Below are 14589 nucleotides of genomic sequence, written 5' to 3' on the forward strand. Positions count from 1 at the left end.
TACCTGCTGCCTTAAATTAAATGATCTGTGATGTAGCCGTAGAGACCATGTGTTGACATAGATGATGGAGGATGCCCTAACTAGCTGGTTACTGTATCACTCCATCTAGTCTGCTGTTCCATTCCCAGTGCTGGGTAGAGCTCTACTTCAAGTATGATGCTGGAGTGAGATATAAGAGACACTTAGACATTGATCTCTACGCTGTGGTCCCCACACTTTACTCAACGACACTGGTTTTCAGTCTTGCTATCTATCCCACTGGATTGTAAGCTTCTTTGTGGGCATAATAATGGCAGTAATATTGATGTTTGTGTTGGTGATGGTAATACCCAATATTCATTGAACATTACTGTACATCAGACATTGTGCCAAATACTTTATATATATAAATTATCTGATGCCTATAACCTCAGCAGTTGGGGCTAAATACCTATAGGGCCTAACACATACTTTCCACTCAGAAGTTTTTGACTTAGACACATGAATATGTAAACAAACAGCAAACCCTTTACTAAATCTCACCAGTCTTTTACATTGTTTTTTAATCCAGTACATTGTTCTTCCAAACTTGAGTTCCTACTCTTTGGTTGACTCTGCTTTAGCTGTTAGGTTTTCATCAATTAATCATGGTTAGTGTGTTGGTGTTCTTTCTGGCCGTCATAGCAGTAGTCATTAGCTGTAAGATTCACTGAGCAATTTTACAAGAACTGGCATTTGGTCTGAGTTGTCCACCAAATATAACTCACCTAAGACAGTAATGTACATAGTTTCACTGCAGTCTGTATGTTGTTAAATAGGCATGGTTTCTGTAATTATGAAAATGGTCATTTATTGCTACGTGTCTCTTAATGCTATGCTTAAAATGAATTTGTTCTTGGTTTTAAAAGGTATTAACAGTTGTGATGAGCCCTTACAATATTAATCCCTTTTAAAATCCCCTCCTTTGAAAACCTAAGTGACATCATAAGGAACCTAAAAATTATTTAAATAGTTTGGAAAATGTGATGTGTAGGCTTCTTTTTCTGTTCAAGGGAAAAATGCAAATTATTGACCCTCTGAAACCCAGTGATGCTAAGAAAGCAGTTCAAAAATTTTAATCTTCCATTTGGCACTTGTTGATATCGCTGGACAGGCATTTTTGCCTCTCTTTTGTATAGGATGGGCTTAACTGGAAATGCTTTTGAGTGATGGCAGTATTTGGGTCTGGTGTCATCCCCATTGGAGATGTGGAACCCGGCTTTCTCTCCTCCTGGCTTTTTCCGTAGGCTTACCAGTGCTTCAGAGAGCTAAGGCTAACTTTAGTGAAATGTCAGAGACTAAGAAAAGGCCTGTTTATTTGATTTAATACCCTATTCATCTGCTTAGTTCAGCATGTGGTCTTGGACAATTCTTGTTGTTTCTTTAGTAGAATCAGTCTTCGCTGGCTCCTCAGATATAAGGCCCTATGGAGATCCAGGGCTGTTACTCTTGCTCCATAATTCCTCAGGCAGTTCTGGCCCTTGTTATGGGGCAGCCTTGATACATGGCTCTTAGGTTCTCCCATAAAAATTTGCTATGTTATTCAAATATTGTATTCGTCATTTATAAAGTGTCCCAGTTATAAAGCTCTTATTCTTTTCCTTTGGCCACCATCTTGTCCCCCTCCTTCTTATTTTAGGGCCATTGAATTAGCAACTAGAATCTTGAAACTTATAACTCTGCCTTTGATACCATCTGGCTTTGCCTGGTCTGATTTTGAGTACTTGACTTGAATATTTGACTCTTTTTAAAGTTACACTGCAGCTTGAAGCACCCTGAAGAGAGTGATTGATAGGGACTTGTCTCCTGCCAGCAGCTGAGGTACAGCTAGCTTTGAAGACAGGACTACTTTAATCCTTGCTACACCAAAAATTTTTCTTGTGGGTCCCCTGGGGCATGATTTATTTTTTAATCTATCTCTGTGTGATCTAAGTCAAAAGAGGGAAGCTGAAGGGAATAGGAGTCAGTTTCTGAATTTACTTTTCATATAGCACTATCTGTTTTGTAAATCAAGAGATACCTGTGTATTGCTGCAATAAACATCTTTTTCAATTAAAAATAAAGCGTTAACTCTTCATACTTAAGCTGATGCTATAGGTTGGTGGTTCCTGACATGACAGCAGCAGGGATGTGTGTATGTGTGTATGAGAGCACACATGTACATGGTTATATTGTATTATGAAATCAATAATGAAGCTTTTCCACAATATGCACATCTAAGTTCCTACCCCCTCACACCCATTTGGTTTCCCAGTGGTGGATGTTTCTGAGTCATCTGCAAGCTGTCATCTGCTTTCCCTTATGGTGTATTTGGGACAGAGTTATGAGTAGACTATAGTCATTGCTCATGGAGCATAATAACAACAAGAAGTATGTAACTAATATACTTTTTTTGAGCAAAGTATAACTACTGTTTCTGTGTCAGATACTTGTCAAAGGGCTTTTAGTGGAGAGTTTTCTCTTCTGGCACGTGGTTTGGCAATTGTAGTATAATAATAAGAAATTAGAGTTCAATAAAATTTTTGAATATATATATATGTATGTGTGTATATGCATGTATATAGACGTGTGTATGTATGCATGTATATATGTGTGTATATGCATGTATACATATACATGCATATATATGTACATACATATACAGTTCCAGGAATCCTCTTCTTTCTGGGGGTGGGATAAGTGGGCTTTATAAAGTGTTAAAAGTGTATTGTTTTAGTTCTACTAGAGAAAACAAAATAGTTTATTCATATATCCTTAAGATGCAGGCTAGAAATAACATTTATTGAATGCAGTTGATTCTCCTTACTTGTGGTAGTTATGGTCTATCAAGTTGACACAAACATTGAATTAGCAAATACTGAACCATTGCTCCTAGGGGAAATAAACAGGGTTAGGTTCCTACCAGTCTATCTGGTCATGACATTTTCATCAACTGATCAGTATATAACCTTGTTTTATGTGTGTTTTTGTGGAAAGCATCTCATTTAATGTATATTGTTGATTCGTTAACAGTGAACTCACAGCTAACAACACTAACTCATGCCTGAATGAAGTTTATGTAACACATCTGTTTTCTCCATAAGGTACATACAGCCTTCTTGAGTTTAGAAACAATAGACAGCACTTCAGAACTATGCTTGGGGCCATTTTAAATAGTGAAGTTACCAACAAAAAGCACAAAAATGTGAAAAATGTGGCTCTAAATAGATCCAGAAAAGATCACTTGCATAAAGTATGAAAGCTGAAACAAGAAGGCAGAGCATCTTCTTGTAGGACTTTAGCTGGGAACGTATGCATCAAGCACCTCAAATTTTTTGCTGCTCTACACATGTCTGCACATGACCTCGAAAGCACTGTAAGCATTGAATTTGGGATTACAAGTAAATTTTAGCAGGTTGACAAATTTACAAATACGGAATCTGCAAATAATTCGGGTCAACTGCATTTACTATGTGCCAGATTCCACACCAGATGCTCTCATTGCATCGTTTAATTCTTGCAGAAAAGAATACCTCTTTAATCTACAGATGAGGAAACTGAGGCTTAGAGGATTTAAGCGGTATAATGATAGTAATAGCTAGCATTTAATGAATGCTTCTATGTGCCAGGCACTTTCTAAATGCTTTCTATCTGTTAACCCATTTGATTCTTACAATAATTCCATGAAACACTATTATTATCACTCTTTTAGAGGTAAGGAAACCAAAGTTTAGAGAGGTTAAGTGCCTGGTCCATAGTCACCCAGCTGTCAAGTGGCAGAGCCAGGCTCCAAGCCCAGGCTGCCTGGCTGATACAGCATCGTGATCCTGGAGTGGAATGAAGATTTAAACTCAGGTCTTTTGCCTCCAAATCTGTCTCTTCTCAGGGCTACATTGCTTTCAATTCTTGAAGGGCTTTTTCATGTTACAACTATGGTTAGGAAAGAGTGAGATGTGTTTAGATCAGTGGTTCTCAGTCGAGGGGGGTTTTGCTCTCAAGGGGACGTTTTACAATGTCTGAAGACGTTTTTTGCTTGTCACAGCTAGTGGGGGGGGGGCGGGGAGAATTATTGGCATCTAGTGGGTAGACATCAGGAGTGTTAATAAACATCTGACAATACACAGGACAGACTCCCTCCCAGCAAAGAATTATTTAGCCCTAAATGACAATAAAGAATCCCTGGTGGTGCAGTGGTTAAGCCCTTGGCTGCTAACTGAAAGGTGGCAGTTTGAGCCCACCAGCCGTTCTGCAGAAGAAAGATGTGGGCGGTCTGCTTCTGTAAAGATTATAGCCTTGGAAAGCCTATGGGGCTGTTCCACGCGGTCCTGTAGGGTCACTATGAGTCGGATCGACTAGATGGCAATGAGTAATGGGTAGTAAATGATAGTAGTGCTGCTATCAAGAAACTCTAGTTCAGACTAAGTGTTCTGAGCCTTTTCTCTGAGAGCAATCAATTCCTTTAAAGTTACATACAAAGTTTATTAGGCTGAAGAGTAAAAAAAAAAAAAAAAAGGACGGGGGTGGGTAGGATTTATACTCAACTAAAGTAGAGAGATTCTTGGTTTTGAGAGTCTTTATATGTGAGCTAGATTAGTTCTCATTTAAAAAACTGTGCTGAGTGGACTTACAGGATCACAAGCTCCAGGTTGAAGGACTTTAGAGGTTCTGGGGTGTAGGAGGATGATATCTTTAAGCCCATTCCCTATAGTGGGGTATGAAATACTATTTGGAGTGTGTGTGTGGGCATCTGTGTGATAAAAACTTCTTTGTATATAATATTTTTGTGTGTGTGTGGTGGGTAAGAGTGACTTCATAGAAGACAGCATCTGTCAGAATTCAGAACACAGCAGGTAATGTACTCACTGAAGAGGTAAGAGCATGAGTAATTCTTGTCTCATGAGAAAGATGTAAACTAGTTTATTATAATGATGTAATATTTGGGTGCTTGATTTATCATCCTCCTTTCCAATGATGCAAAACCTTAAGAACTAAATAGATTATAAAAATTCAGAGTGTGTTTTTGAGGTCTTGCCTTTTTCCCTAAGTCTCGCTTTTTCCCCTAAGCTATGAAAAGTGTCACCTTTGTCCTGATATTTTGCTGCTTGTGGATCATGGTTAAGAACTTGACATATGTACCTTATGGTGGGGAGCTTTTAGATGTTTATTCTGTTAGAGAGGTCATAATGTGGGAAGATGTGATCCATTCTGATAACAAGGAAGAAAAGTGTCAGAATAAAGCTGTAGGCTCATGATCAGGTAGCTTTGAGGAGACAAATTTTCATCTGTATGTCAAGGAATGGGAAGCTGGGGTAGAAAGGGATATCAGAGAGGAGGTGGCCTTTGAACTGGGTCCTATTTTAAGAGAAATTGAAGAGTGGTCTAGGTTGATTACCAGTCTAAGCAAAAATGTGACCTCTCTAGGACAGGCTAGGGGAGGAGGATATAAAAGGGGATAGGAAATAATAATCATCATAGCAACAATAACAATAATAATAATAATCATGACTATCGTTTATTGAGTGACTTCCTCCGTAAAAGCTCTATTCTGGGGGCTTTATGATGAACTCATTTAATTCCTCACAGCAATTTCATGAGGCTGGTATTATTATAACTTTTAAAAAGAAGAAAGCTGGGGCCTAGAGAGGCTAAGTGTCTGGCTGTTGTCACAAGCCTCCTATGAGCCAGAGGCAGTCCCTGGTCAGCAGTCTATCCCAGTTCAGGCTTGGCAGGTGGTTCCCAATGTGACCAGGGAGTGATGTGAGCAGACCTGTGCCGTAGCAAGATGAACTGGGAGAAGTGCCTTTGGCACATCTTTCTGTGCCTTTAAAATGGAGTAAGTTTGGACTTCATTTTAGGAGACTGGCTCTGTGTTAGACTGGGTCCCATAGGAAATTTTAGAAATGTCATGACATGAAAAATTGAAGTTCTATTTGAGTTGAACAGGTCAAAGTGATTAATTGGGGACATTTAAGTATGAAAATGTAACTACAGACTCAACAAATGGTAATTATTACCACAAAGCTTTCCTTAAGTAGAGAGCCAGGGTCAGGCCAACCTGGAATCTGTGGCTCTTTAGATTAGCTGTGAGAATGTAATAGCTCATTCTTCTCCTCTAACCTTGGGGTTGAGGAGTGAGTGGTGGACGGGGGTTAGGAGGGAGTAGTGTCTTTCCTTGCTTGACCATAATAGCTAAGATTACTGTATAGTCATGTCTCTCTTAGATTTTATAACTTCTCTCCCACTCCTCTCCTCACTACAATGAATTGAAAGCTAGGCTTTTGTTAGGAGCCTAGCAAGTTACTAATGTATCAAAAAGTTCTTGATATTATTTGTGTGTCCTTGAAAACTCTTCCTTGAAGTTACTTTATTATGAGATGTATCTAATTTGACCTGCTGCTCAAAGAGAATTCAAGCTCATTCCTTCCTTGTTCATTCTGTCATCAAGTATTTATAGAAAGCCAGTCCTTGACCTGGAGAGGCTCATAGTCTAGACTCTAGAGGCAAAAGCAGACATGAGAACCAGTAGTTACAGCAGTGGGTGTATAAAGTGAAGGGACAGAAGGCAGGACAAAATGCTTATGAGCCCCTAGAAAGGGGTTGGGGGAGCCTTCTAGAGGGAGGAGAGGTAGTGAAGGGCAACCCTTAGTTCTTAGTTAGGATTATTTTCCCATCATCCCATGTCCTGGACTGACACCTGGTTTTCCCTTATCATCAGAGTGAGTCTCCTGGGTTACCCAGCAAGATGGCTGTCACCTCTTTGCATTCTCAGTGAGGGGTCTAGCACCTTCTTCCTCTGATACTGACCAGCTTCTTCAGCCTGCATCCTTACTTCATCTTTTGTCATCTGACCCTAGCAAATTTTGTTACTTGTGACAGAGGTGGGAGGTTGAAAATACTTTATTGGAAAATATATAGCACACGTACAAATAATTGCATTCAGGTGAGGGAGCATTTTATTATGCTGGGCTTTATCTCAGGTTTGAAGTGCAGGTTAATAGGTATTTTTCTTCTAGATGTCTGTTTTGGAGTACCTGGTTTCTTAAAGGTATGCTGTGTAAGTTTTGTTTACATCTGACCCTCAATTTATAGTACTTGGTAGGATTGTGGCCTCTAGGAGTATGAGTAGGGCTGTATAAGAGAAGCTGTGATCTTGTTCAGCTCTGCAATATCAATTTGTGTGACACAGAATGAGTCTCTTTCTTGGAAAGGAGTGAAGGGAATAGAAACTATAACTTTGGAAGCACAAATCTCTTTTGTTAAAGTATATACTTTAAATTTCAGTACTCTTATGGAAAACAGGTGACATTTCTATTAGACGAATTTCATATTTAAGCATGCTAGTTCTTCTGCTTAGAGTCTTTTTTCTTTTGTTAAAAATCAGATCACATATTATAGTTACGAATTCCTAATTCTAATAAAATGTAAGCCAATAGATATATTATGCATTTTGTTAAACCACTGACTATTAAGGAGTTTATACAGAAGAAGTCTAACCTATTTTAAACCAGTTAATTTAATTATGAGCCAGGTTTGGAGGAACAGAAATGGCCTCCTGTTCTTTCTCTGAGCAATGCTTTTATATAGGATCACACATTCTTTAATGCAGGCCAGTTCTTTCTGAGGTCATCTAATCTCCTAAAAGGGGTTTTAGATATTGAATTGCATTTATAAATGAACTATGTCCTCTTTTTCTGCCTTCTTTACTTTTTATTCCACAGTCCTTAAAGCCTTGCTGTGTTCTTGTTGTTGTTAGGTGCCATCAAGTCGGTTCTGACTCATAGTGACCCTACGTGCAACAGAACGAATCACTGCCCAGTCTTGTGCCATCCTCATGATCATTTTTATGCTTGAGCCCATTGTTGTAGCCACTGTGTCAGTCCATCTTGTTGAGGGTCTTCCTCTTTTTTGCTGACCCTCTAGCAAGCATGATGCCCTTCTTCAGGGACTGGTCCTTCCTGATAACATGTCCACAGTCTGTGAGCCAAAGTCTCGCCATCCTTGCTTCTAAGGAGCATTCTGGCTGTACTTCTTCCAGGACAGATTTGTACGTTTTTTTTGCAGTCCGTGGTATGTTCAATATTCTTCGCCAACACCGTAATTCAAAGGCATCAATTCTTCTTCAGTCTTCCTTATTCATTGTCCAGCTTTCACATGCATATGAGTAGATTGAAAACACCATGGCATCTTAGTCTTCAAGGTGACATCTTTGCTTTTCAATACTTTAAAGAGGTCTTTTGCAGCACATTTGTCCAATGCAATGCGTTGTTTGATTTCTTGACTGCTGCTTCCATGGGTGTTGATTGTGGATCCTAGTAAAATGAAATCTTCGACAACTCCAGTCTTTTCTCCATTTGTCATGATGTTGCTTATTGGTCCAGTTTTGAGGATTTTTATTTTCTTTATGTTGAGGTATAATCCATACTGAAGACTGTGGTCTTTGATCTTCATCAGTAAATGCTTCAAGTCCTCTTCACTGTGAGCAAGCAGGGTTTTGTCATCTGCTTAACACAGGTTGTTAATGAGTCTTCCTCCAATCTTGATGCCTCATTCTTCTTCATATATATTCATTCTTGTTATGTGTTGATAAATGCTTTGTAATTACCGTACAACTAAAATGTTGAACTCAAATGGGTATATGGATTTCCATTAAAAAAAAAAATTGGAGAAAAGCAAAGTAGTGGAAAAAATGAACTCTGAAAAAGAAATGTAGAAAACAGAACTAGATGTGGTGGAGAAGGAGGTGGTAGTAGGAGTTCCCAAGTCTAACAGCCCATCTCTTGAGTATTTGCTCTTTGCCAGGTAGCACTTCATGGTTTTACATGGATTCACCCACTGAATCCCCACGAGAACTCTCTGAGATTGGTACTATTACTACTCCCATTTTAAGGATGTTAAAACCAAGGCAAGAAAAGTTTAGTTAATCTTGCCCAAGGTTGCACAGCAAGTCGAAAACTGAAGTTGAATCCAGGCAGTCTAGTTGCAGCCTACAAAGGTCTTGAGTAGAGAACTGACTTTGGAATTGGGTCTTCCACTCTCCAAGTTCCAATCCTGCTCTGCTACTTACCAACTCTTTGATCTTCAGTAAAGTTATTTATCCCCTCTGAGGCTGTTTCCCCATTTGTAAGGGGGTAATGTAATACATGCTATATAAAGTTGAGAGTTTTAAATAAGGCAATGTGTAAATGGTTTGTCACATAGAAAGATGGCCTCAGTAAACATTACCTTCTTTCTCTTCACTTTTCTGCTCTGGGGAAGTAGTGGTGGCAGCCTGCAGCCCTGACTCCATCTCCCCAATGTCTGCAAGGTATGAAGATTCTCGCAGAACCCTTACAGCTCTGCCCAGGTCACTTGAACACACACCCCACTCAATTAGATAATTTCTAAGGTTTCTTCTTGCTCTATTCTTTAGTGATTCTAAAAAGCTTTATTTTCATACATTCATGTTCACCTAGTTACATTTTCCAGTGTGGAGGGCTACTCTTGCAGCTGACTGAAGGCAGCTGGCCTTCTGCTTGCAAGTGTACAACCCTGGTGGTGTGAGGGAGTTTTCCCTAGCATCCTCGATTTCTTTTCCTTAAGGAATATAAAAGTTTACTTCTTTTTATCTTTCGATTAGTTTTTTCTTGGCAATTAAGAAAGTGGGAAGATAGATGGTAGTGTCTTTGTAAATTGTTTTGCATATCATTCCTTGATCCTGCAAAGGTCCTAAGAGTTAAGAGGTGACACCCAACCTCATAGGTTTTTCTTCCACAGCACGGGTGGGATTTGCAGATTAGTTTACGGATTTGAGAGTTTGAGCCAGGGTTGGTTTATGGAGAAGCCCAGTCCCCATCCTTCCCACTCTCTGCCCTCCTCAATCCCTCAACTAGCCATGTCTCTGCATGTTTTTGGTTGAGGAGTTTATACAGCTGTAGAGAAATGTTTAACATAGGGTATCTGGGTGTCCATATAGATAGATGTCACTTGCTTCATTAAAGGCAAAAGAGTGCACACCTATGGCATGATTCTTAACGTGTCATCCAAGGACCACCTGCAAGAGAATCCCCTGGGGTGTTTATTAAAGAGACTCTAGGCTCACCCCAAATCTGCTAAATCAGAATCATAGTGTCATTTTTTTTTTTTTTGTGGTTTTAAAATATTCTTTTCATGTGTTGATCAAATTTCTCTTTGATGAAAGGCAGCAATACAAACTTATTGCATAATTTCAACTTGTTCAGATCTTGGCGCACACATTTTCAGGGCGAGTTTTCCACCACTGTGACTTGTCCCTGCCGGTGAGGACCTGTTTGCCATAGTTTCCAGTGACGTCATTGATGAGCAAGGCTGGGAGCGATTGGCGAGGGTGCCAGAGAGAAGTTAGGAGATGTGAGGCCTGTGGAGAGAGGCAAGGCTGGAGCCAGGAATACATAGTTCATGGGGTTAGGTCCATGGAATTAGGTGGTCTGTAATCATAGAGGTTGAATTCAGGGTTTTTGGGAACAAAGGAGGGAAAAGAATTCAAGCATGTGGAGGGCAAGGGAGCAAGAGGCTCCGATTAGAAAAGGGTGGAGGTAGGGATATAGGGCCAGACCTTGGCCTAGGAACCTTTGAAACTAATTAATCTCAGATCTTCACCTAAGGATGTTTATGATTATACTTAACTGTCTAGCTTTGGGGAATTTGTTTGATAATTGAATATTAAGACATTGAGTATAATGCATTATATGGATTAATTGTACGTATTGCTTACAAGTAAAGGATAAAATTGAAGATAGCTAGTAAGGGTATGGTAGAAGTACTGAGAATGTACCTATTCCTACACTAAACCTACTATCTTGGAAAATTCTAGAAAACCCAAGAATATACAATCACACATCCTGGCATTCTAGTACAGTGTTTCCTAAACTTCACTGCACATTGGAATCACCTAAGGATCTAAAAAAAAAAAATACTGGCTCCCACCTCCAGACAATCTGATTTAATTTGTATGGGATGTGACCTGGGCATTGGGATTTTCAAAGTGCCCCAATCCGTCATTTTAGAGATGGTGAAATTCAGGTCTAGCGTGGTTGTGAATTTTTCCAAGGTCACATGTCTTAAAAGCAGAGGTAGGATTAAATAAACAAAGGTCTCCTGACTCTTAGCTCAGGGTCCAGAAACTGCTCCAGACCTTATAAACAAAGGGAGTTTAAAACAGTTCATTGTCAACACAGTTGATGCAAGAGTTGAAAAGGTAAACGGGAGATGGTGAGGCAACTCAGTGACCAGCAACAGCAGGCAGCAGCTACATCACTCCAGGGCTGGAGAGACCTGTTGGCAGTGTTACTGGATCCCAGAAGCTGGACCAGTCTTGTAGGGATCTAGAATCATGGTGGGGCTGCCTGGTGGGAGAATAAACTGTAGAGGGAGCTGGAGATGTCACCTGAGGCAGAGGGGGAGAAGGAGAAATGCCCTTGTTTCTCCCTTCTTCTCTAGCTCTCTCTTGTTTTTCACCGGTTCTTTCTATTGACCAAACCAGTTGGGAAGTGTGGTTGCCTCCAGAGCAGGGGAGGGAATGGACCTGAGAGCAAACCAGTAACTGCCCAGCACTGTAGTTTTTCTAATGTACTGCCGTCATGTGTTTGGAACAGAACTCTTATTAAGAGTTTGGATGTTGTTCCCATAAAGGAGGGTCTCATGGGAATTTCTCACTAAGTTGTGAGTAAGTGGACAATTTTTTAAAAAAAATAATAACCATAGTAAAGAGGGTAACTTCTTATATCCATTTCCATAAGTGGTGTGATTAAAAGACTTGTAGACTGCTTTAAAAAAAAAAAAAAACCATACCTGTTGCCATCGAGTTGACTCCAACTCAAAGGTTTAATATAGGTGTGCACATTTTAGTTAAAATCCTTTTTCTGTGACAGTTTAGGTCCATATCTCTTCCCCACTCAACATGATTGCCTTTTTACAGCCTTTATAAAATATATAGGTTAAAAATATATATATATTGGTAATTTTATCTGCACTAAGTATTAAGCATTTATCTTTTTAAGGACTGGTTATGTTGATGATCCCATATATGCATATGAGATGAGAGCCCTGGTTTTACTGTATCATTTCAAGGCATTTTTAAAGAAAAATGGGATGACAGTACAGCACATTTTATTTGTTCTGCCTGATGGGCCAAGTACTTTGCACCCAGTGGAGCTGAGCCTTGCCGCCCTGCTGTTCCAACTGTAGCTCCCCTGTAGGGCACAGCGTTCTTTAGACTTGGATAATGAGTCTGATGTCATAAAGGGAGCTTTATTAAAATAAACACAGTACCATATTCTCTTCCTAATGGCACTCTAATTAATTCCATCATAAATGCATACATGACACTCTCCTAATCAATAGTGGTAGCAAAGGGGCTTTAGCTAGTGATCCTGAAGGCCTCAAGGGTGTTTTCAACAGCATGTTCTTACCCGACAGTGGAATCAACGTTTAGTATTTCTGCTGGTCATGTCTGAGGACCTATGTCTATTTTAACCTATCGCACTGAACTACTGTGAGGGTAAATACTAACGCTTGCTCCTGTTTTGAGGATGACGCTACTTGAACACTAAGAGATTAAATGCTGCCCCAAGGCTACCAGCAAGGAAGCTGTAGAGACAAGGTTAGAATTGGTTCCTAATTTCTAGCCTTTTGCTTAAATTGTTAACTACAGATGCTAGTAATGTCTTCTGACTTTATTTTCCCCCAGAATTAATCTGCGGTTAATGATAGCCTTCACAATCAAAAAGATCATGTAGGTCTGGAATTTATGACTGCCATAAATCTGCTTCTTCCCAACAAATCCACCAGGATGGTTTGCCAAGGAGGCAGCTTGTAGTACATCTATTAGCCTTTAGCTAATTGGACCGGTTTTAGTGTTTGGGAGATTTTTTATTTTAACACAGCATATGAATTATTAATAGTAACTATAAAATATAATAAATCTCAAACTTTAAACATTTTGTACCATTACCTAATTTTAAAAACACCTGTGACTGAAGCCAATGAAAATGATATGTTATTATGATTATTTTACTTCTGTTGTCTACTCTTAATGGAAAAATTGTGGCCTGAAGAATGTAATGATTTCTTTCTGAGGTATACAGTGGTGCTGAATCATGATCTGGTGCAGAACCAGATCCTCCAGATTATATTATATGAATGCAATATAATGAATAAAAGTTTTAAGAGGCTAACGTGTATAAAATTGTGTGTATGTGTGTGTAATTTTTTTTTTTAAACTGAGAGATCTGCCGGTGACACTATAGAGGATATGCCAGTAAGAAAGAGTAACATGTGACTTATATGGAAAAGCCAGAAAGCTCATTATAAGAGAGACGTTTATAGGATAAATCTTATCTTTTACAGGACATCCGGAAGATAAAAAGCTATTTTATGATGGTTAATTCTGCTTAGATTGCTGCATTATTTAAAACTGAGTGAATCTTTAAAAAAAATTTAATTTTCTATTTCTCATCTTCCTTAATTACTTTTAGAGGCCTTTTATTCATTGTAGGCATTGAATTGTCCACAGATAAATGGAATTGTTGATAGACATTTTCACTTTGGAGCTCTTGTGTAATCGAAATGTGAAGATATTTGGATTGCTTTATGAGGATATTTATGAGGATATATAAGAAGTAGCTTTTTACATTTTACATTGAAAGCAGAGAAAGCCACTTCACAGATTTTAAATTCATTTTGTAAAGCCCTGAATTACTAAAATTAAGTTCATTCAGCTCAAATATAATCAGTCGTTTTCTGTTTTGCTGTAAGAGAGAAGAGCAGGCCTTGGGTTGTCTTGATTGTTTTATCATTTGCTCCTATCCCTTCCAACAATACTCTGAGGGAGGGTATACTTTAGAGTTATTATGGTATTGATTGAAGTAGGAAAAAAGAAACACAGTATCACAAGTCATGGTATCTGACTTTTGAGCCCCAAACCAGTTGCTTCTCATGTTGCTGTATAGACTGACTTCAGTGAATTGGACTTAGACTCACTTAGTCTTGTCAGATTTCCAATTCCTTCATGCAGAACTAGCTAAACAATATGTGGGAGTTACAGGAACTTATTTATCATACACATAATGAGGTAAAGTTGTCCTATAATAACACAATGGTGTTTTAATATTGAGGATGCTGAAATTCCTGGAGTGAATGTGTGACCTATGTATTTAATTCAAGCACTGAATCGTAAGAACTCATCTTGGGGGAGTCCCTCACCATCATTTAGTGCTGAATTTTTACTTTGGTTTCTGCAGCAAATTTCATCCCCCAGTATTTGAAATGCAAATATTTCCATTGGGGCTTTAGGTTTCTTTTGAGGTTTCCAAAGGTACTACATCATTATATTTGGTAGTTTCATTTACTTTGCATAATTGTTCCTAATCTTTATTTTTAAATTAAATCTTATTCTGCAATACTTTAGTGAAAAGGTGCTTTCTTTTTCTTTTTATATTTGGAGTACATCACTTAGAATGGATTCCTGTTTGCTTTAAAAAGTATAAATTTAAAGTAAAACTCCATTCCCCTTTTCTCCCAAATGAGCAGCTGACCCTGGAGAAAGTTTTTTTCCCCCTAGAATCATAGCATTCAAAA

Source organism: Trichechus manatus, unplaced genomic scaffold (genome assembly GCF_000243295.1).
Source record: "Trichechus manatus latirostris isolate Lorelei unplaced genomic scaffold, TriManLat1.0 scaffold00056, whole genome shotgun sequence".
NCBI lineage: Eukaryota > Metazoa > Chordata > Mammalia > Sirenia > Trichechidae > Trichechus > Trichechus manatus.